The sequence below is a fragment of the Hemicordylus capensis genome, chromosome 2, assembly GCF_027244095.1.
Source record: "Hemicordylus capensis ecotype Gifberg chromosome 2, rHemCap1.1.pri, whole genome shotgun sequence".
Lineage (NCBI taxonomy): Eukaryota > Metazoa > Chordata > Lepidosauria > Squamata > Cordylidae > Hemicordylus > Hemicordylus capensis.
This window is the reverse complement of record NC_069658.1, coordinates 234,730,255-234,753,182: the sequence shown is the minus strand read 5'-3', so window position 1 is coordinate 234,753,182 and position 22,928 is coordinate 234,730,255. Positions and strand designations below refer to the sequence as shown.

At 47.1% G+C, this 22,928-nt stretch overlaps 1 protein-coding gene and 1 long non-coding RNA gene across 3 annotated transcripts in view; one reads left to right on the top strand and one right to left on the bottom strand.

Moving 5' to 3' along the window:
* LOC128347378 (NXPE family member 3-like) overlaps positions 1-22,928 on the bottom strand; it is a 52,686-nt gene that overhangs the window by 26,698 nt on the left and 3,060 nt on the right. The window contains exon 2 of the mRNA XM_053301898.1: positions 16,792-16,919. The gene's annotated coding sequence lies outside the window, so the exon portion shown is untranslated. The remainder of the gene's footprint in view (positions 1-16,791; positions 16,920-22,928) is intronic.
* On the top strand, positions 48-21,052 carry LOC128347379 (uncharacterized). 2 transcript variants are annotated; one of them, XR_008317540.1, is made up of 4 exons: positions 63-178; positions 621-686; positions 1,743-1,962; positions 20,799-21,052. It is a non-coding gene; the product is annotated as an uncharacterized LOC128347379 (long non-coding RNA). The 2 variants fall into 2 exon arrangements; XR_008317541.1 differs by lacking the exon at positions 621-686 and having other exon boundaries at positions 48-178.

The window sequence follows — 22,928 nt, the reverse complement described above, 5'->3', positions numbered from 1 at the left end:
TCACAGTTCTGTTGGATTGTTAGGAAATCACATGGGCAAATTATCTAGGAAGTGCGGCTGCAAACGCTGCTGCTCTCATATGACAAATTCATTATTATAAGTGGAAGATAGAAACCCAGCAGAGGAGAGGGAGAGTCCATCTGCTTCCCACCCAGTGCTGCATGGGGTGAGAGACCAGGTGGGTGCTGTGTGCTCCTTCTGCTGTTGCCTGCCTGCTCCTGCTTCCCCTGTGGGGCGGCTGCCTCTGTGGGGAGTGTGTACAGGATTGGGACCAGCTCCTGGGTGACTCAGCAGTTCCTTTGGTCACCTCTGCTCAGCTTTGGGGGAGCCACTTCGGGGGATAATGAGAGCAGGGTCAGGCTGTTTGGCTCAAGATCCCTCATGGGTGTGTAAAGGAGGGTGGGTATTATAATTGGGCTTCTCTTTGAAAACTTGGGTGAGTTGAGTTTCTGGGTCTGTCTGGAGATGGGAGGGGACGGGGGTGTATCCACTGATTATGGGGCAGCTTTTCCAGTGGTGGTGGGGAATAGAAGGAGTAACATTGACAGGTCAGCAGGCCGTTGCAGGGGAAGAGAAATCAGAAATGTAATTGCTTTCTCCCCTTCTGGCTGTTTTGACAGCTCTTTGACCTTGGAATGCAATGCTAACTACCCACAGAGCCTCGTCTTGCTCCTTTGTAATGCCAGGTAGGTCCAGAATAAACCTGAAATCATCCATGATTTGATTCTGGATGAAGGGGCCAATCTGGTATGTATTATGGAGACTTGGTTTGGGGAAGCTGGTGGCCTGGTCTGGTCCTGGCTTCTTCCTCCAGGGTACTCTGTTGAGGAGCAGGAGCGGGGAAGTGGGCAGGGAGGTGGAGTGGCCGTGGTCTACAAGAGTAATATCTCCCTTGCCAGGATCGCTGTCGAAATGTCTGACCATATTGAACGTGTGTACCAAAGTTTGGGGACCAGGGATAGACTGGGATTGCCCCGCTGTCCAACAGAGTCCCTAACTGAGCTGACGAACTTGGTTTTGGGTCTGGCATTGGATTCAAACTCCAAAATGTTACAGAGTCTGATGCTGAGGGGTCAAGCACCTCCTCTTATCTGATTACCCTGGATCAGTTTCAGTTTGTGACTCCTGGGGATGTGGACAAGTTGCTTGGAATGATGCAGTCTACCACCTGCCCTCTTGATCCTTACCCGACATGGCTTATATTATCTGGCAGGGAGGCTGTTGTAGAGGGCCTGGTAGAGATTATAAATGCTTCTCTGAGGGACGGCAGGATGCCTCCTTGTCTTAAGGAGGCAATCATTACACCACTTCTGAGGAAGCCTGCCTTGGTTCCCTCAGAGTTAAATAACTATAGGCCTGTCTCCAACCTTCCATGGTTGAGCAAGGTGATTGAGAAGGTGGAGGCCTCCCAGTTCCAGGCGGTCTTGGAGGAAACTGATTATCTAGACCCATTTCAAACTGGCTTTTGGGTGGGCTATGGGGTGGAGACTGCCTTGGTTGGCCTGATGGATGATCTCCAATTGGGAAATGACAGAGGGAGTGTGACTCTGTTGGTCCTTTTGGATCTCTCGGAGGCTTTTAATACTATTGACCATAGTATCCTGCAGGAACATCTGAAGGGATTGGGGGTGGGTGGCACTGCTTTGCAGTGGTTCCACTCCTACCTCACTGGCAGATTCCAGATAGTGTCTCTTGGAGACTGTTGTTCATTAAAATCTTAACTTACATATGGTGTCCCTCAGGGCTCTGTATTGTCTCCGATGTTGTTTAACATCTACATGAACCCGCTGGGAGAGATCCTCAGGAGATTCGGTGCAGGGTGTTATCAATATGCTGATGACACCCAAATCTATTTCTTCAACATCATCAGGAGAAGGCATAACCTCCCTAAACGACTGCCTGGAGGCGGTAATGGACTGGATGAGGAATAGCAAACAGAAGCTGAATCCAGATAAGATGGAGGTACTTGTTGTGCAGGGTCAAAACTCAAGAGACTATTTTGATCTGCCGGTTCTGGATCGGGTCATGCTCCCCTGGAAGGAACAGGCATGATGTCTGGGGGTGTTTCTGGATCAGAACCTCTCCCTGGTATCCCAGGTTGAGGCAGTGGCCAGAGGTGCTTTTTATCAGCTTTGGCTGATACGCCATTTCTTTAGATGAACTACCTCAAAACAGTGGTACATCTGCTGGTAACCCCTAGGCTGAATTACTACAATGCAATCTATGTGGGGCTGCCTTTATACATAGTCCGGAAACTACAGTTGGTTCAGAATGAGGCAGCCAGGTTGATCTCTGGGGCATATAGGAGAGAACATATTACTCCTGTAGTTGAAGGAACTACACTGACTGCTGATACGTTTCTGGGCAAAATACAAGGTGCTGGTTATTAAAGCCCTAAACAGCTTAGGCCCTGGGTATTTAAGAGAACATCTTCTTCACCATGAGGCCCACCGCCTGCTAAGATCATCTGGAAATGTTTGCCTGTTGCTGCCACCAACTAATCTGGCAGCTACTTGGGAATGGGCCTTTTCCGTTGTAGCCCCTGGACTTTGGAATGCGCTTCCTGTTGAAATAACAGCCTCCCCATCTCTGGCCACTTTTTAAAAGGCACTGAAGACACATTTATTCACCCAGGCTTTTAATTAGATTTATAGTTTTAAATAATGTTACTACTGGGTTTTAAATGTTTTTAATCTTTTAAATGATTTTAATTGTTATTTGATTTAATGTTTTAAATGATTTTAATTGTAAGCCACCCAGAGATGCAAGTTTTGGGTGGTATAGAAATATTTTAAATAAATATAAATAAATAAAAGAGAGATTGAATCACAACTATATGCAGGTAGGGGTGTGCACAGAACTGGTTAGGCTGGTGAGGTTTGAATTTGAACTGAAAAAATTAAAGGGATAGGAAAGTCTGACTCAGAGGTGGGTCAGTGGAGGCCACACATGATGTGGTGTGGCTGGAGACTGCTAAATCATCATGGCTGGTGCATGCATGTCTGGTGTGTGTGTATGTGTGTGTGTCAGCAGAACTAAACAGGCGAGGGGAAAGAGAGGGGTGCTCTGTACTGTTCTATGCTCAGATACAGTGAGACAGGCAGAGTTGAGGGGTTTCAATGTGTGGAGGGGTTCAGTGGCATATCTAGGGTAGGGCAGCCAGGGCACGTGCCCTGGGTGCTACTTGAAGGGGAGCACCAGTGCCATGCTGCTTCCCATCCCCTTCCCACTTCACGATTTTACCTGTAGCCCCTTTGAGGGGCTTCCTAAAGGCCATGGTGTGTGTGTGCGTGCACAAAGTTTCCCCCTCCCCTGCCGGCCTCTTAATTTACCACCGTAGCATGTCCCAGGCTGATTTTCGGGCCCATTCTGGCCTGCAAAGATCAGCATGGTGGCCGTTTTGGAGGTCACCATGCATGCTCAAATGGCCTCTGCAAGGCCTGGCAAGGCCTAGAGCCTTGCAGAGACCATTTGAGCATGCGCTGTGGCCATTTTGTTTTCGGTGGCCATTTTAAATTTCTTTTAATTTTTAAAAAATGGCCACCGCACATGTTCAAATGGTCCCTGCAAGACACAGGATGTGGGTCAAATGAATGCCAAAGGAATGTGGGGCCTCCCATAGCCCTAGCTGACTCCACCTCCTCCAGGCAGGGACAAACAAAAACACTGGAGTTTGCTAGCCGTGGCAAATGCTAGCCCTGGCAAATCTCTCTCTCTCTCTCTCTCTCTCTCTCTCTCTCTCTCTCTCTCTCTCTCTCTCTCACACACACACACACACACACACACACACACACACACACACACACAGAGAGAGACTTGTCACTTAAAGAGAAACCAGCCCCTCAGAATCTCCCCTCCTCCTGTTAGTTTGAAGGGGGGAAAGGCTAGATGTTGTTCTGTTTAAAAAAGCTTGCTCACCTCCTCAGTTGGTGTCTGCTCTTCACAGAGTAGGCATCTAACTTACCAGCTGTGATAAGCAAATTGTAAAGGCCCACCAACTTTACTTAGTTAGGGGCATGTGTATGTGATCACAATACAGGGTGAGGGAGGAGCTGCACAGAGCCAATCAGAAACTCTTGGGTGGGAAGGGGCAGGGGAGGAATGGAAGTGAGCAAGTTGGGGGCAGATCAGGTGGTGGGGCTGTGGGAGGCTCCACATTCCTTTGACATTTCTTTGAATCACATCCTGTGTCTCAGTTGGAAGCCTACACTCTACATAAGAAGTGAAGGCCTGAAAGCATAGCCAACAGAGCATAGCCAACAGGGATATCAAACAGGACGTTGGAGTTTAGCAGAAGTTTAGCAGGAAGTGTGCAGGGGAGCCTGGAACAAGCCCTGGTGATCACAAGGAACCCGGCGGAGAAGAGAATGTAAGTACAAATCCCTCCCTCATATACTTGAGAAAGGCTCTTTGGACAGTTAAATAGCTGACCATTACAGCTGAGACCGATCCTTCAAAAACCAGTATGAAGATAGAAAGTCAACAGGAGAGGGGGCACTTCCCAGTGTATTGCACACAGAGGCATAACCAGGGGGAGGCAGGCAGGGCATGTGCCCTGGGCGCCACTGCAGGAGGGCGCAAAAATGCCACTGACCCCCGCCCCCACCACCCACTTCGTCCCCCACACAAAATCAAACCATCGTGGGCACAAAATCAAACCATCGGGAGGGTGTTCCATGGCGAGCACTTGGCTCTGGGCGCCCGCACTGTGCTGCCTGCTGGACGAACTGCACCCCCTCACACGCGTGAGATCTCTGCCTGTGGCTGAAGTGACATGTCATGTGACGCACGTGATCAGCTGCTTCTATTGTGTCATGTGCACTGCACGCTGCTGGGGCAAGACGAGAGCGTCTGTTTGCTGGCTGCTCTGCTTCGTCTTCGGTTCGAGGAAGGAAGGCTCAGGCTGTGCTGTGGGGTGGACTGGAGACTATTTGCCCAATAAAGTGTGTGTTTTCAGCATCCAAGAGGTGTGTGTGTTTATTTATTATTATTTTTTTTAAAAAAATAAGTTTACCTGGGGGGGGAGGGTTGAGGAGGAAAAACGGTTGGGGAACACATGCTTTTGCTGGGGCGGGGGGCAGGCGGGGGTGGCACTGAAGAGAGCCTGCCCTTCCACTTTCCCTCTAGCCTGAGCCGGGTATATCTGTGTGGGTTTTTTTGTTTTTTCCCCTTCAGATTTACCGGGGGGGGGGGGTTTGAGGAAAACAGGTTGGTGTGCCTGCATGCATGCTGCTACCCCTGCAAACTTGGCAAAGAGGCACCTTTTTAATGTGGCGATTCTCTTTATTTAGCAGGGGGAGAGTAACTGGTCCTATCCACCCCCAGCACAGTACTTCCAGTGACAGTTGCTGGTGTCTGTCTTGTGTTTCTTGTTAGATTGTGAGCCCTTCGGGGACAGGTTTCCATCTTATTTGTTTGCTATTTCTCCGTGTAAACCACCCTGAGCCATTTTTGGAAGGGTGGTATAGAAATCGAATGAATGAATGAATGAATGAATGAATGAATGAATGAATGAATTGAAATGGTGGGCCAGCCCCCTGCCCCCATTGTTAAGTCCCATTAAGCCCCTGCCTGCTCATGTCTCTCTCAGGGCCCGGGGGTGGCGGCGCGGCATGGCGTGGGGGGTGGAAGGGGCTCCTGTTTCCCAGAGATGGCAGCAGCAGCGCATCCTGACCCTCCCCATGGCCAGAAGCAGCCTCTAGTCTCCGGCTGGCTGCCTGACCCAGAGAGTCCGGTTTTCCTGGTGCAAGCTGAGCTCGGGTAAATGGGCGTCTGGTCTGCTTCTCAGTCATGCCAGCTGGGAGGGGCGCTCTTTCCATGCCCCGCCACCCCCCTCCCGGTCAAGTCACCCCCACACCCTCACCCACCCAACCCAAAGAAAGGACAAAAGCAAGGGGGGGACACCGTCCTTTGCATGGCTGGCAGGCAGCACCTCGCCGCAGGGCGATGACCGACCTCCCCCTGCCCCTGCTGGGCTCGACAAACAGCTGGAGAGAGGCAAACAGAGACCCTTTCTGTTAGAGGCGTGTGCAGGCGGAGCAGCAGCAGGAGAAGAGAGAGAGAGGGGATCTTCTTCTTCTCTCAGCTGCCTGCTCTCTGGAGGAAGCTTCGATTTAGCCCTGCCCACTTCCCTGGATGCTCTTCCTCTTCATTCCTGCTCCCTCCCCCAAACCAATGTAAAGAGTCCTCCTTGGAGGGTTGGTGGGGACTGAGGTTGGGAAGGGAAACTCTGTGTGTGTGCAGAGCCTGGTTTGCAGTGTGGGCATGTTGCAGAGACCAGGGTTCGGTCTTTGCGGAGCAGGAAGCTTGCACAAGTGAGTTCCAACTTCCTGAAAATGGAAGGGGGCTTCGTTTGCTCTGCTCTAGGTCATTGATCTCTTAAAAGAAGCATGGGTGGGTGGGCGCAAGGACAGCAAACCTTTCTTTGGTCTGGGCATCTTAGTCTGTTGATATGTGTGAATCTTGGAGGAGGTTTCTTGTGTAAGAATGTGCCTAATTCCTAACATAATAATTGTAACAGGTGGAGAAACGTTTGGATTTATCTGGTAGTCTCTTTTTCTTTTGTGCGCTCATCTTTCAGTAGTTCACATATTAAACAGATTGTTTAATAATTGCCAGGGGTGTGTGTGTGTGTGTGTGTGTGTGTGTGTGTGTGTGGTCATATGTGGTAGCAGTTCACTGATGGATAGGAATTATTTGCATCTGCAAGTGGTCCTGGGTCAATATCATAAATAGGAGATGGCACCTTTCTTGAAGTCCTAATTATTAATACAGTGAAGTTATCTGAAAGATGGGTGTCAGATGCTTGGTGTGTGCTCAGTGCAAGGAGCTCCTGGCTCTCAGGGAACAAATTTGTTCCCTTGAGACCAAGGTGGCGGATCTGGAAAAGGTAAGAGAGACAGTGAGGCATGCGGACGAGACCTTCAGAGATGTGGTAGAGGCATCCCACTCCAGGGCCGATAGCTCCTCTGCTGTCAGGGAGAATGAAGGTTTCAGGCAAGGAGGACATTGGTCTGAGGAAGAGGGAAATGCTCCTTTAGAACGGACCCCTTCCATGGATGATGAGCCCATGTCCTCTTGCACAGGGGATATTCCTGTGGGGGGTGGGGGCCTCCTTGTAGTGGGTGATTTGATCATTAGTGGTATAGAGAGCTGGGTTTGTGACCAACGTGTTGACCACATGATGACTTGCCTGCCTGGTGCGAAGGTTGCGGAAATCACACAGTGTCTAGATAGGCTCTTAGGCAGTGCTGGGGAGGAGACAGCTGTTGTGGTGCACATCGGCACCAACAATATGGGGAAATATAGTTGGGAGGTCCTGGAAGCCAAATTTAGGCTGATAGGTCTAAAAAAGAAAGAAAACAGAGCATACTCCAATTTTGATGTGTGAATAGTCTTGGAAGCTCAGATGAGACTCAGAATTCTCCATCTGAAAAGTCTCTAAGGTTGGTTAATTTTTACTTTCTCCCGCAAACCAAATATTCTGTGTTAAAAATAAATTTTTTGCTTATTTCAGTTATCTAGAAATTTAATTATGTAGAACAGCAGTATTCTGGATTGTTTGTCATGGGAAACTGCCACTTATGGCCAAGTTGGCAGTTATTTTCTACTGCTGGGGTTCTCAAAATAGGTCCCCAGGTCTTTCAGGACTACAGTTCCCATCATTCAAATGCCTCGTCGCCTACAGTAGTTGTAATCCAGCAACATTTAGGGACCCAAGACTGAGAATCCCGGGTGCAGAACGTTCTCTGGCCTCATAGAAATCAAATTGATGACTGACTGAGTGGGTTATAGTTCTGCAGATTTCAGTTCCCCTTTCCGTGCTGTCAACAGTTCCCCTTTCCATGCTGTTATTGTCTGAACAAATTGGTATTCTTGGCTGCTTTCTCTTCCGTTCCTTTCCTACCCATCTTGGTGGGTGGAGTTTTATTTTTGTTCCTTTGTTTTTGCCTAAATTTTCAACACTGTTCTCCAAAGTACCTTCTTCTGGTTCCATGGCAATCAAATTGCATCCCACCTATCTTCAGGACTTTTAGTCAATTTCCCAGCTGTCTCTAGACACTGCTTTCTTATCTAAGATTCAATACAGCATTGAAGATGTCAGTGTTAAATTGTGCATGCAGTGCTGTACTTACGAGTCGGGCATTGCACTGAGCCCTGCTTCTCTACTAGGGGTGTGCACAAAACCAGAAAACCTAGTTTGGCTTGAATCACAGGAGTTGAGCCAAACCAGGCCTGATTCGATTTTGTGCACACTGGAGCCAGGCCTGGTTTGGTTCAAGTTCGAAGCAGTTTGGGCCCAGTTTGAGAGGGGTGGGGCTGGTAAAATTGTTTGGTTTTTTTATTTATTGTGACTTTTCATCGCAGAGGCATTGGCAGTTTGTGGTAGCTGCCCCTCCCCCATCTAGCCCCCTCCGGGGTTGGTTTGGGCCATTTTGTCCTGTTTCTGGGCCATTTCGTCCTTGTGTATGTGTGTGCAGTGATCATTTTGGGGGTCAACCTGCATGTGCACTGGCCATCTGTGTGACCCAGGTTATTTGATAACAAATTATTGAACTCGATGTTGGCAAAAAAAATCCTCTACCCCCTGCAGTGTGGGCCTACCAAGTCTGGGGGTCAGACTTATATGTCCTTCCCAGAGCCCCCTATGGGCAACACACCCTGGCTCAAAGGTAGAAGTAGTGCAACCCTGCTTCCTTTCATCCTGGCCAAACCAGAAGGTCGGGGCCATTTCTAGGGCTTCGCCTTCCCCAAGCCATGTAGCCTTTATGGTTTGTGAAGCCCTGAAGTAAGTGTAATGTCCAATTGTTGCCCCTGAGCCATGAAGCCTCTAATGACTGATGGACCACTCCACCCTTTCACAATGCCCAAGGGTACTCACTGATACCAAACCTTTCTAAACATCCACCCAGCCCACACTGCACTTGCACCTAGCTTGGCCTCACACCCACGCTGCCCTATATTCAGCAAGCCCCTGCTGCAGGTTGGCCAAATTCATGTCACAAACTTCCACAGACAAATGGACTCCATCTGGCCAGAAAAGGTAAGTTTACAATCCCAGGTTGTGAGATGAAGTCACCCTCGTAGTCCACCATGTGCCAGTCCATGGCTGCACTAACCTTCCTCCTTGCCCTTTCATCTAGGGTTGTGCTTTTTTCCCCTGTTTTGTTTTTGGCTCGAATCCGAAACACCCCCATTTTGTTCTTTGTTCGAAATCAGCTAATCCGAAACAACTCAATTTTGTTCTTTGTTCGAAATTGCAAAATCCGAATCCGAAACGTTTTGGATTTTAAAAAATGGCCCCAGGGCAAAACTAGTGGGTGGGGGTGGTAGTGTCCAATGGGTGGAAGCTACCACCCACATTTCAGAGGAACTGGGCAAAGGGCTGATTTTTGGTGAATTTTTGAAGTTTAAGATTTTTCCCATAGGGAATAATGGAGGTTTCAGCAAAAGTATAGCTTCACGTTGGGGGGAAAGGGGTGGCCCAGAGCAGACTTGGGTGGGTGGTAGTGCCCAGTGGGGGTAAGGAAGCTGCCAGAATTATTTCAGAGGAATTGGGCAGAGGGCTGATTTGTGAAGATTTAATGGAGTTTACGCATCTTTAAGGTTCTTCCCCATAGGGAATGATGAAGGTTTCAGCAGCCCCATAATTGCACTTGGGGGGCACCAGGGTGGCCCAGAGCAAGTGGTAGTGTAGAGGGTGCCAACCACCCCCATGGGTTGCTAACCCATGGTGTACTGGGTTATGTTGTTTTTGAGATGTTTTAGTATAGATTCTCTGGTAGCATATGAGAATGGATTCATGGTTTGTTGTTGAAAATCTCATATGCTACCAGAGAATCTACACTCAGAACACCTCAGAAACAACAGCTGTTCTTTCTCAGATTCAAATTTCCTATGATTTAAATTTATCATATATGCTCATTATTCAGAAAAATGAATAACATTTGAAGTTTAAATCCTACGAATTTCAAACTGTTCTTTCACTTCCATTTTACAAGCATTGATAAAAAAAAATTATCACATATATTTCATTTCTTGAACTTTCCTATAAGTCAGGGGTGGGCAAACTTGGCCCTCCAGCTGCTGTTGAATTACAACTCTCATCTTCCCCAGCCACATTGTGACTGGGGATGATGGGAGTTGTAGTTCAACAACAGCTGGATATCCAAGTTTGCCCATCCCTGCTCTATGTGTAATCTACATTTTCCCAGTCAACAATGTGCCTCATATGCTAGTTTGACATAATCCTTCCACTCATTGGGTTTGGATCCTGCCCTTCCCGAGTCACCTTGGAAATCTGGCTTGAACCTGAGCCAGGTGAAGCAAAAGTATAGCGTAGATAAGTTTTCTGTGCAGAAAGGAAGTAGCCTCAATTTGGACCAAAGAGAAAAATATGACGGTGCAAGCAGCCAGGAGAACTGATGCACCCACCTTGAATCCTTGAATTCTTAAAGAAGCCAAGTTCCCAGTACAGGACACCAAGCAACCACATCCTAAAATACAATCAATGCAAACTCCCCGATATCTAAGCCTAACTAACTATTTGGGGACCATTCTATCTCGGCAGTCCATCTGAATAACAACCTCTCTACCCACACACGTCCTCTTTGGGATTCCTAAGTCTCTCCCGTTTCTTGAACTTTCCCATCATTGAAGCCCCTATAACCCTAACTGTAAGGGGATGTGGCCATAGTTCAGTGGCAGGGAGGAGCTACCAGTGTTCCACTGTGTCCTTGGAAAACAAGCCACTGGGCCCCTGAGGTTCCCCTGGTTCCCCTGGTGCCACCTTGCCTCCCGTCGGTTGCTGCTTGGCTTCCTTCTGGCCTGCTGCTGCTGGTGTAGTGAGAGTCCGCTTGGCAGACTGCTGTGGTTGTGTTTTATGGCCCTCAGACACTTCGGGTGGCATTTTTATAACAGGAAGGGAGAGGATATCAATGCAGCTTCTTAAAAAAAGTAAGTGAAAGGTGTTATACAGATCTCCACATAATTTTTATTTGAGCAGGAACCATAGTGTGCATGCATACATGCAATCTGGATTGGCACCGTGCTTTCGGAGGGTCTTCATCCAGTTGTGGTCTCTCTTTAGATGGGCAGGTGACCTGGTCCTATGGTAAAGGTAAAGTGTGCCGTCAAGTCAATTTTGACTCCTGGCACCCAGAGATTCCTGTGGTTTTCTTTGGTAGAATCCAGGAGGGGTTTACCATTGCCTTCTCCCTTTCAGCATCTTCCTATATTGCTGCTGCCCGATATAGTACCAGTGGCGATACAAATTGGCAACCTTCTGTTTGTTAGTCAAGCATTTCCCTGCTGTGCCACTTAAGGTGACTTGTGGTAGTGAGCATGAATTCTCCCCTTTGCTAAGCAGAGTCTGTCCTGGTGTGCATTTGGATGGGTGGCTTCACGTGAGCACCAGGGGTGTAGCCACAATTGAAGAGTGGGGGATGGGACAAATGTCTCTGGGCCCCCGAGGGAGGGGGGCCTGCTGGCTGGGTGACAGCTCTCTTCCCTGTGGCTCTTTGAAGAAGGCGGGGGTGGCAGGGGGCCATCTTCACTTTTTGCCCCAGAGCCCACTACAGTTTTGCCATGCTCCTGCTGAGCACGGTGGCGTGTTCCGTGGTAGGGCATCTAATTGCATGCAGAAGGTTCCAGGTTCATTCCCTGGAAGCATCTTCAGGTAGGGCTCGAAAGGACTCCATCCCCACCTGAAATCCTGAACAGCCACTGCCTGTCAGTTTAGACCAGGCCCGTTCAATCTTTTGGACTACAACTCCCACTATCCCCAGCCACCATGGCCAATAGCCAGGGATTATGGGAGTTGTAGGCCAACATCTGCAGGAGGGTCGAAGTTGAGCAGCCCTGGTTTAGACAGTGCTGAACCAAAGGGACTAATGGTCTGACTTGGTATATGGTAGCTTCCTAGATTGTCTCCTTGTAGCTATTTGCTAAAGAGAAGCACACTGGAGGCAATGACTCCTTTTAACATAGCATGGAATTCAGCCCACAAAGGTGACTTCCTGAAACAAGTTGATTGACTGGGTGTCCACAAAGCCCCTCTTGTTTCTTCCCTGTTTGTATGCTGAATTTGTCAGACCTTTTTCTAGTTGTCTTTAGATTTTGGAACCCTTTCCCCCTACAATTTGATCTTTGTTTTAAAGAAATTATATCCCACCCATTTCATCAATGTTCACGATTGGTTGTCCTTTTCCAGAGGGATCAGGGTGATCTTAGTCTGTTGCATCAAAGCGTCTTTTCATCCCTTAAATGCTAGAATTCTAATGAATTAGTCTTTGAGAGTCAGAAGGGTCCTTGGAGGCCTCTCAGACCAACCCCCTGCTCAGTGCAGGAAACTGCCACAGCATCCCTGATGGCTGGCCATGCAGCCTCTACTGAAAACCTACAGCAAAGGAGAGCCAACATCTGTATGAGGCAAAGAGTTCCAGTGTCCAACAGCTCTTACAGTCAAGAAGTGCTTCCCAATGTCTAGTTTGAATCGGATTTCAACCCATTGGTTCTAGTCTGTCCAATAGATCTTTTAAGATGGCTAGTACAGTGACAGTCCTATAGATCTTTTAAGATTTCTAGTACATCCCCCTCCCTTAGTCTTCTCCTGGATAAAGACACCCAGCTGTTCTTCCTGGGACTTGGTTGCTAGACCTCTCACCATCCTAGCTGTCCTCCTCTGAATCTAATACAGTTTATCAAAGTCTTTCTTATTTCTTTCTAGTTCTGGGGCCCATTTCTGTTAAGCGATGTTTCTTCCAGTAACCTTGCAGTCTCCAGCCCTGGTTGCTCAACTGAAGATCCTGAGTCTTGTTGCCCACTTGCCACCAGATGTCCAGGGACTATAGCACCTGGCGCGGTCCTTGTTGACCCGGGCGACGACTGATCTGGTATAGATTTATTAAAGTTACGTCTCACCATATTGTTGATGAGAGAGGCACTCTTTCCTCTGGTGAGACCTGTCCAGTATGGTTGGACCTCTGGCATAGCTCTCACCTTCCTCAGAGCACACAAGCCCCACAACCACACCAAGGTAGTGCCTCACTGGGGGGTTATTATTTCTTGTTTACACAGTCAGACAGCTGTTATTGACTGGTTTGTTTTATCCAGACATCGAGTCCTTCCCAAGGACCTGGGATGGCTGAATTTTATTATCAGTTGCTATTGATATCGTCGCAGAATATAGGCTGTTCCCAGTAAAGCTGCTTTTTGTAATTGGCTGATGGTGATTTCTGTGGCCCCTATGGTGTTGAGGTGCTCTTCAAGGTCTTTTGGAACTGTACCCAGGGCGCCAATGACCACTGGGATTATTTTGGTCTTTTTCTGCCACAGCCTTTCAATTTCAATTTGTAGATCTTTGTATTTGGTGATTTTTTCTATTTCTTTTTCTTCTATTCTGCTATCCCCTGGTATTGCTATGTCGATTATTTTGATTTGTTTTTCTTTCTTCTCGACTACAGTTATATCTGGTGTATTGTGTGGCAGATGTTTGTCTGTTTGTAGTCGGAAGTCCCATAATATTTTTGCATCTTCATTTTCTACCACTTTTTCAATTTTATGGTCCCACCAATTTTTGCTACAGGTAGCTTGTATTTTTTGCAGATGTTCCAGTATATCATCCCTGCTACCTTGTCATGCCTTTGTTTGTAGTCAGTCTGTGCAACCTTTTTACAACAGCTGATTAGGTGGTCCACGGTTTCATCTGCTTCTTTACAAAGGCGGCACTTGCTGTTTGTTGTTGACTTTTCTACTTTTGCTGCTATTATTATTATTATTATTATTATTATTATTATTATTATTATTTTCAATTTCTATACCACCCTTCCAAAAACGGCTCAGGGCGGTTTACACAGAGAAATAACAAATAAATAAATAAGATGGATCCCTGTCCCCAATGGGCTCACAATCTAAAAGAAACATAAGATAGACACCAGCAACAGTCACTGGAGTAACTGTGCTGGGGCTGGATAGGGCCAGTTACTCTCCCCCTGCTAAATAAAGAGAATCACCATGTTAAAAGGTGCCTTTGCCAAGTTAGCAGGGGTGATATTTAGGCTTATTTAGGCTTAGTGATGCCCTGGTGCTAAGGAGAAAACTGTCCAACTTTGTGCTTTCAGACCTTGAAGGCACTTTGAATACTCCTTCTGTCACTCAATATTCCCTTAGGGTAGGGGTTTTCAAACTTGAGTCCCCAGATATTGTTGGTCTACAATGCCCATTATCCCCAGTCACAATGGTCCAAAGGGATGATGGGAGTTGTAGTCCAGCAACATCTGGAGGCTTTACATGCAGGGCTTCTACCCTGAATCTCCTTCAGAAGAGAATGCGTGCATTCACACACCAGCCAGAATTACCCTGAAGTCCCTTCTAGATCCCAGGACCCACTCCACACACAAATGGGGCTTTGTGATGTGAATTCTAGTTTATCTCAACCTATTAGCGGATTTTAAAAATGCTGGTTTTAAGCTACCTTTTCTGAAAATGCCAGAGCAAATTGGGAGAGGCACTGCTGTAGAATCACTAGCATGATGAGAGGGATGCTCTCTTTAGAAATGCAGATATCGCTCTTTAGGAAGCTCTCCCCTCTATCCGCCCCACCATTGGCTAGAAGGAAAACACGGAGCACCTATGTGAACTTGTTTCAAAACAGAATCCAAGAGCAGAGGGGAGGGGCTGCTTCCCTCAATGCCGCAAGTGTACTTCAAAGTGGCTTTGCTCAATATTTACCCCGAAGCATGAAGCCAAGTGTGAATAACTCCCATCTGGGGACCCAAGTTGGAAGAAGGCCCACCTTCATCTCTTGCCTTTGTGCTTCCCAGAGGTGTCTTGGGCCACTGTGGGAAACAGGATGCTGGACTAGATAGGCCTTGGATCTGAACCAGCAGGTCTGCTCTTATGTAACTCCTGCCCTAAGGGTGTTTGCCAGTCCTACCTTCTGCTTCCTCCTTTGCCTGAGCCATCTCTGCTGTCTGTGCCAAACAGGATCTGGCTGACTAGAACAACCAGTTATCCCCTGCTTACGGAGTAAAGAGGCACCTCTTAAAGTGGTAATTCTCTTATATTTATCAGGGGGAGAGCAACTGGCCCTATCCATCCCCAGCACAGCACCCCTTTAGCGGCTGTTGTTGGTGTCTCTCTTATGTTTCTTTTTAGATTGTGAGTCCTTTGGGGACAGAAAACAATCTTAGGTATTTATTACTTATTTGTCTGTGCAAACCACTTTGAGGTGGTTTTTTTAAAAATTGAAAAGCTCTGTGTGTGTGTGTGTGTCTGTGTGTGTGTAGAGAGAGAGGGGGGGAGAGGGGTGGGTGGGTGGGAGAGGGAGGAGTGCTGCTTGCAGTGAGAGGATGGTGTTCCAGACCCCCAACCATTTTGATAGCTCTCTTCTGCACCTTTTCAAATTCTACAGTGCCCTCTTTAGATATGTTGACCACATGTATACACAGTATTCAAAATTTTATTGTATTTATTTATTTACCATATTTATATACCACCCAAAACATATGTCTCTGGGAGGTTTACAATACAACAATACACATTAAAAGAAAATTAAGACATTAACATAATTAAAATTTTACACAGGGAAGCTATTCACAAGAGGAGACGAAATCGGGCTAGCGGAGCCCGATGGTTCCTAGGCGGGTAATCCGCCTAACTACCCCTGCCTTTAAACCAGGTTTGTTGAGCGAGTGCTCCGCAAACCTGATTTTTAAAACCGTGAATAGCCACAGCATGGCTCTGCACCATGGCTACTCATGAGGAGAGCCCCGGAGGGGAGGTGAAAAGCCACCTCCTGGCTCCGGGGGTCTCGCCAGCATGCCCTGTGTGTTCGCAAAGGGCATGTTGGAGCTTCCGGGGGCCGATCGGCCCCCGCTCCCCCCAGTACCTGCCGGCTCCATAACAGAGCCGGCAGTCGTGTGGGCCGCCGCTTCAGCCACCCAGAGGAGACTGTCTACTCGTGTGCTGGGAGAGTGGGTTAAACCCGCTCTCCCTGCTCACCCTCCCCAGGTGGGTCTCACTGATCGTGAGACCCACCTCAGGGTTAAAAACTGTTATTTTTAAAACATCTCATTAAAAGCCTGGGTGAACAAATGTGTCTTGACTGCCTTTTTAAATGTCAATGATAGTGAGGCTCTTATTTCAGCAGGGAGCACATTCCAAAGCCTCAGGGCAGCAACAGAAAAGCCCAACCCTGAATAGCCACCACATGAGCCAGTGGCAACTGCAGACGAACCTCTCTAGATGATCTCAATGGGCAGTGGGGCTCATAGCGAAGAAGACGTTCTCTTACATACCCAGGGACTAAGCTGTTTAGGGCTTTATAGGTTGTAACCAGTACCTTGGATTTTGCCTGGAACCGTATCAGCAGCCAGTGTAGCTCTTTCAATAAAGGAGTAATCCAAGATGACCAAGAGACCAAATGTGGTCACACTATAGGTTTGTAATATTAGTAGGTTTTTTAATGTCTTTCCTAATGATCCCCAGCATGGAAGTTCCCTGTGCTGTACTTTTCTTCTCCAGCACTGAAACCAAAATCTCTCTTGGTTTCATTTATAAGTGGCCAGTGAAAAGACACCTGATAAGTGGGGTATTTCTCCCTAGAAACACGTTCCAACAATGAAACATATTTTAGTTTTTGCAATTCTAAGAATAAAATCCAGAGATTTCTATATCTGAGAAGGCTCTTAGATTTCTGAAAGGAAGAGTGTGATCGTTGTATTGAACTGAGTGGAAGATGACAATGCAACACATCTGTTATGTTGTAGGGGAGGAATGCAGAAGTAATACCTTGGCATTCTTGTTTGCCATTCAGGAGGTCAATCAGAATCTCTTGCCCAACATCACCCTTGGCTACAACATCTATGAGGCCCATGTTGATGGACAGATTATTTCTGTTGCCATGATAGACCTTCTAGCTGGTGGAGAAAGCAATATTTCAAACTACAGCTGTGGAAGATGGAATCTCCCAGCGGCTGTTCTTGATGGAGTTGAATCTGACCTCTTTAACCAACATTGAAAGCATCTACAAAATCCCACTGGTACAAAAGGGATATCCCATGGAAGGAGGGAGGAAAACAGCTGCACCTAATCCCACTTTGTAGTCACTCTAGGGAACTTGGATGCAGCCATCGTGCAAATGAATTCTGGCCAAAGTGACTTGAAAGAGGTTTTTTTTTAAAAAAATCCACTTTGTCTCCTAAGGTTTTGGGAACATTAGAGTAGAGGTGTGCATGGACTGGTCTTTACAGTTTGGTCCAAATCAGACCGAAATGCAGGTCTGCAAACCAGTTCGAATTGGTTCAAGGGGGTTGGCAGGGTGCTGAGAGGCAACTTTAGAAGTAAATGAGAAGTTGCCTACCCCCTGGCATTCTGCAGCTGTTGGAGATGAACTTCCAGTGCATCGTCGAACTTTTGCACCAACTGTCCTAATGACCACTAGGGGTATTGGGAGTAGAGACAGTGAGTAAGGGTCTCCCTATCTGTCTCTACTCTATGACCCCTGAACGGACTCTGCAGCACTTCCTGTGCTAAATCACAAATGCTTCCTTTCCTCCTAGAGAGAAGATGGAAACATCTCTCTCTCTCCTTACTTATCCATTATGTAGTCCTTTAGATTAGATATAGGTCTTTCCTATCTAAGTGTATTTAACCAATAAATATTTACTGTTTAGTTATACGAGGATCTCCATGTGATTTCTCTAAATAGCTGCAGTATCCAAACCATCTTCTGCTACCTACTCTGTAACTGGAGTATGTGCTCATTCCTTAGTGCTCTGCTGTTTTACCTATTGTGGGCAAAAATCAACAATCTCTAACAAACTTAAAAAGGAATTTCAGAAAGCTGTTAGAAAAGACAAGGAGCAATACTACAATGACATCTGTAAATTCCTTGAGGATGGAGATAGACATGGAAAAACAAGGCAAGTTTTCCAAAAGATCTTTGAACTCAGAGAGAGATTCCAACCTCAAACTGGTATGTTAAGGGATGCCAAAGGACAGATAGTAACTGATTCAGAGAAGATCAGAGCTGGGAGGAGTATACTGAAAATCTGTACAGCAAAGACGTTAATGTCCAAGATACTCTACAAGATATTCCCTACTTGCAAGAACCTCTAGTACGGAAAGATGAAGTTAGATCAGCACTCTATTCATTACCAAGTCAGAAGGCTACAGGGATTGACTGAATAGCTGCAGAAATATGGCAGGCAACAGAAGAAGAATCAGTCAAGGCTCTAACCAAACTATGCTAGCAAATTTGAAGAACGACACGGTGGCCATCAGATTGCAAGAGGTCAGTCTACATACCCATACCAAAGAAAGGAGATATAACAGATTGTGCAAACCACTGCATAATATCCTTAATTTCACATGCTAGCAAAATAATGCTCAGGATCATCCAATGCAGTTTAGAGCCCTACGTGGAAAGGGAAATGCCGGATGTTCAAGCTGGTTTCAGAAGAGGCCAAGGAACAAGAGACATCATTGCTGATGCACACTGGATAATCAAGAAAGCCAAAGAATACCAGAAAGAAGTCAATAAGTGCTTTATTGACTACAGAAAAGCCTTCGATTGCATCGACCATGTCAAGTTGTGGAATATCCTTAGGAAAATGGGTGTCACAGAATATCTCATTGTTCTCATTAGAAACACAGGGCAGGAAGCCACAGTCCAAACAGAACATGGTGAAACAGATTGGTTCCAGATGGGCAAAGGAGTAAGACAAGACAGTATAGTTTCTCCTACTTTATTCAATTTATATGCTGAACATATACTGAGAGAAGTTGGATTGGAAGAAGATGAGTGTGGTTTTAAAGTTGGAGGAAGAAACATCAATAGCCTGCGCTACGCTGATGACACTACTCTGATAGCTGAGAATGCGGATGATCTGCAAGCTCTAGTAATGAAAGTCAAGGAGCACAGTGAAAAAATGGGACTACAATTAAATGTAAAGAAGACTAAACTAAAGAAGACTAAACTAATGGCAACAAGTACAGCAACCAGCCTCAGAATTGACAATGAAGACATTGAAGTGGTGGCCTTCTGCCTTTTAGGATCGACCATCAACAGTAAAGGATCCAGCAGTCAAGAAATACACCACAGACTAGCACTTAGTAGGGTTGCAATGAAGGCCTTGGAAAAGATATTTAGATGCCATTATGTGTCTACACCTACGGAGTTTAGAATCATTCAGAGAATGGTTTCCCCCGCGATACACTATGGATGCAAAAGCTGAACTTTTAAGAAGCAAGATAGAAAAAACATTGACGCTTTTGAACTTTGGTGCTAGAGAAGACTTTTGAGGATACCATGGACAGCCAGGAAAACAAACAAAAGAATCATACAGGTAGAACAAATCAATCCAGAAATTCAATCGAGGTACAAATGATCAGGCTCAAACTATCATACTTGGGACACATTATGCAAAGACCCAGCTCCCTTGAGAAGTCTATAATGCTGGGGAAAGCTGAAGGCAAGAGAAGAAGAGGACGACCAGCAGCAAGGTGAATGGACTCAATTATGACAGCAATGAATGCACCACTGAGAGAACTAAAATGCCATGTTGAAGACAGATCATCCTGGAGAGAATCTATCTATGTGGTCGCTAAGAGTCGACACCGACTTGACAGCACTTAATCAATGAATCAATCAATCAATCAGGCTTTAATAGGATCAGTAGGTAAGTGCGCTTTTTCATTTTGCTCTCTTGTTAGCATTACCTCCTCTTTTCTCCCTTCCCTTTCACTTTCTCTTTGCCTGTCGACATTAGATCGCAAGCTCCTCAGGAGAGGAACGTGTCTTTTTTGCCATGTCACTTTGTGTACATATGATGCAATTTAAATGAATAATATTAAACGTTAGCATCTGCAGCAGCACTGTGTTGGTGAACTAACTATGATAAGTCTTGAAAGATCATGCAGCATGATTATTCAAAAGTATGCTGCAGGGATAGAACTGTAACTGAGCACAGGGGTTCCAAGAACACATGTAACCCTTGCCTCCAGGACCTCCTGCCCTTTTAGGGCACCATCCCACTCCCACTGCCTCCTCGCCCCTTCCCTCCTTTTCCCTGGGAAAAGGGTGGGGAATTTCACTTAACCACTGGCAACCCTAGCTGCTGATGGTATCTTGAATGTAGCACGAAAGGAGGCTTTGGCCCTCTCTCCACAGCACAGAGATCAACTGAGAAGTGAGGGGTGTAGAAGCCAAGGGAAAGAGTGGTGGTATGCAAGGACATGGCAGTGGAGTGGAATCAGGAATATTAATGGTTTAATGGGAGAGATATTATTTACAGAGAGGCAAGTGCAGACTGCCTTTCAGTGCTCTTGCGGCAGGCTGTTTATTAGCCCCGCCTCTACTCCAGGACTGGAATACAAGTAACTAAAGCCCCATTCAAAAGCTGGCCTGGATCAAGGAATGGATTAACCAGAAACACCACAAAGGGCAATGCAGCCTCCCTGCTGGCTGCGGGGTCAGGAACCTCCTCCCACGCTGCATTCAAGGTACAAGCAGCAGCTAAGTTTGCCATTGGTTAAGTGACATTTCCCACTTGTCATTCCTCTCCCCACCCCCCACTGGAGCAGCATTTCTGGCCCTCACTGCCAGGGTACAGAACACATTGCCACTGGTAGGAGAGAGTAGGTGTGTGGGCAGGGGCTGTGGTGGGGGCTCGTCAGAACATGGGCTGCCTATGCCCTTGCTGTACCACTGGTATACTGCCTCTGAACTAGGAGGATCTACACAACATGATTAAGGACTCTCTTCCTCTGTGAATGTGTCAAATGCTTTTTTACAGCCACAGCTCCCTTAAGAAGTCCACTATGCTGGGAAAAGTTGAAGGAAAAAGAAGAAGAGGACGACCAGCAGCAATGTGGATGGACTCAATTACGACAACAATGAATGACCACTGAGAAGCCTTAAAGGCCAAGCTGAAGACAGAGCATCCTGGAGAGAATCTATCTATGTGGTGGCTAAGAGTCAACACCGACTTGATGGCACTTAATCAATCAGTCAGTCAATCAATCAATCAATTAAACTGTGCTAAGTTGAGGTGTGTGCTCTTTTTGTATAAGTGGTTGGCCACTGAGGTGGGTGTGGCTATGGGGTGTGGCTGTCAGGGTGGGCATTACACCACTGCAATACAGAATTTAGCACATGTCAAGAAAAGGAAATGAAAGAAAGCATTTCCCTTACCTTGTGATATGGTTTGGGCCACACAATGGCTTCTGGGCTTAAGGTGAAGTTGATGTCAGTGGAAACAAGACCCAGTTCACAAGATCAAAGTCACCTGCCAGCTTCCCATTATCATCAAAATATAGCTTATCCAAGGAAGCACTATAAAATTTTCTCAGGAAAGCGTGAAGCTAGAATGGCAGAGAAAACTCCAGCATTTAGGCAAAAGCGAAGCATTTGGGGTCATGCCAGGCCTCTCAGAAGCCAATGGTGCCGGCGCGGCGGCCTACAAAATGGCCACTGTGCCGAGGGGGAAGGCCCGAATGGGCTGAAGAGCCAGCGGAATGGGCTGGTTCAGGCTACATTGAGGCCGGCGGGGGGGAGGAGGAACCTCTGCGGGACCCTCCCCCCATCGCCTCCAACAACTTCCATGGAGGGGGCAAGGGGGTAGGGCACCAGGGGCCGCCACAGCAGTACACCTGGGCCACCAGGCAGCTTCCTGTGTGCCTGCTATGCTCGCGCAGGTTTGTGCAGCAGACCTAGTCATAATGACCATATACAGGTAAATAGAACACAAGTGAATACAAGCAAAACATCCCCTATTAGTCTCTTTGCAGTCTGGTCCCATTTGAAAAGGGTAGGTTGTCATACAAGCGCATACTTTCTTTTATCAGTCAGAGCAGAACAAGAGGGGTGCAACATACTAGAGGAAGATAGATGGGTTTGAGATGGGTTTAAGAGGGGTTTAAATCCCTTTAAGAGGGGTTTGGATAACTTCATGGAGGAGAGGTCTATCATTGGCTACTTGTTGGAGGGCTATAGGCCACCTCCAGCCTCAAAGGCAGGACGCCTCTAAGTACCAGTTACAGGGGAGTAACAGCAGGAGAGAGGACATGCCCTCAACTCCTGCCTGTGGCTCCAAGCGGCATCTGGTGAGTCACTGTACAAAACAGGATGCTGGACTAGAGGGCCTCGGGCCTGATCCAGCAGGGCTGTTCTTATGTTCTTATGAGCTAGTGAGGGTGGCCACCTCTCCTTGATCAGTCACCTGTTCTCTGGGTGACTAAAGTGTGGCTAAGATTGAGCCCAGTCTTCACTGCTGTGCTCTGCTCTGTCCAGGGGGAGATAGCAAGAAAGCACGGGTAAGTGAATAGAGCCCTCCATCTCCCCCCTCTCTCCTGTATTCGGGCCGACTTGGACTCCACTATTTCTGCAGGGTCTGTGAGGGAGGTATCCAGCAATCCCTCTTGCAGTGTTAGGTTGGATCAGTTTCAATCTGTGACTCCTGATGACGTGGACAAGCTGCTTGGAGCGGTACGGCCTACCACTTGTTCTCTGGATCCTTGCCCAACCTGGCTGCTTCGATCTAGTGAAGAGATTGTTGCAGATGGCCTAGTTAATATCATAAATGCATCGCTAGGGGAGGGTAGGGTGCCTCCATGTCTGAAGGAGGCAATAGTTAGACCTCTTCTTAAGAAGCCTACCCTGGATCCCTCAGCGATGGATAGTTATAGGCCACTCTCCAATCTCCCCTGGCTGGGCAAGGTAATCGAGAGGGTGGTGGCTAACCAGCTCCAGGCGGTTTTGGAGGAAACTGATTATCTAGACCCATTTCAAACTGGCTTTAGAACGGGCTATGGGGTTGAGACAGCCTTGGTCAGCCTGATGGATGACCTTTACTGGGGAATCGACAGAGGGAGTGTGACCCTGTTGGTCCTCTTGGATCTCTCGGCGGCGTTCGATACCATCGACC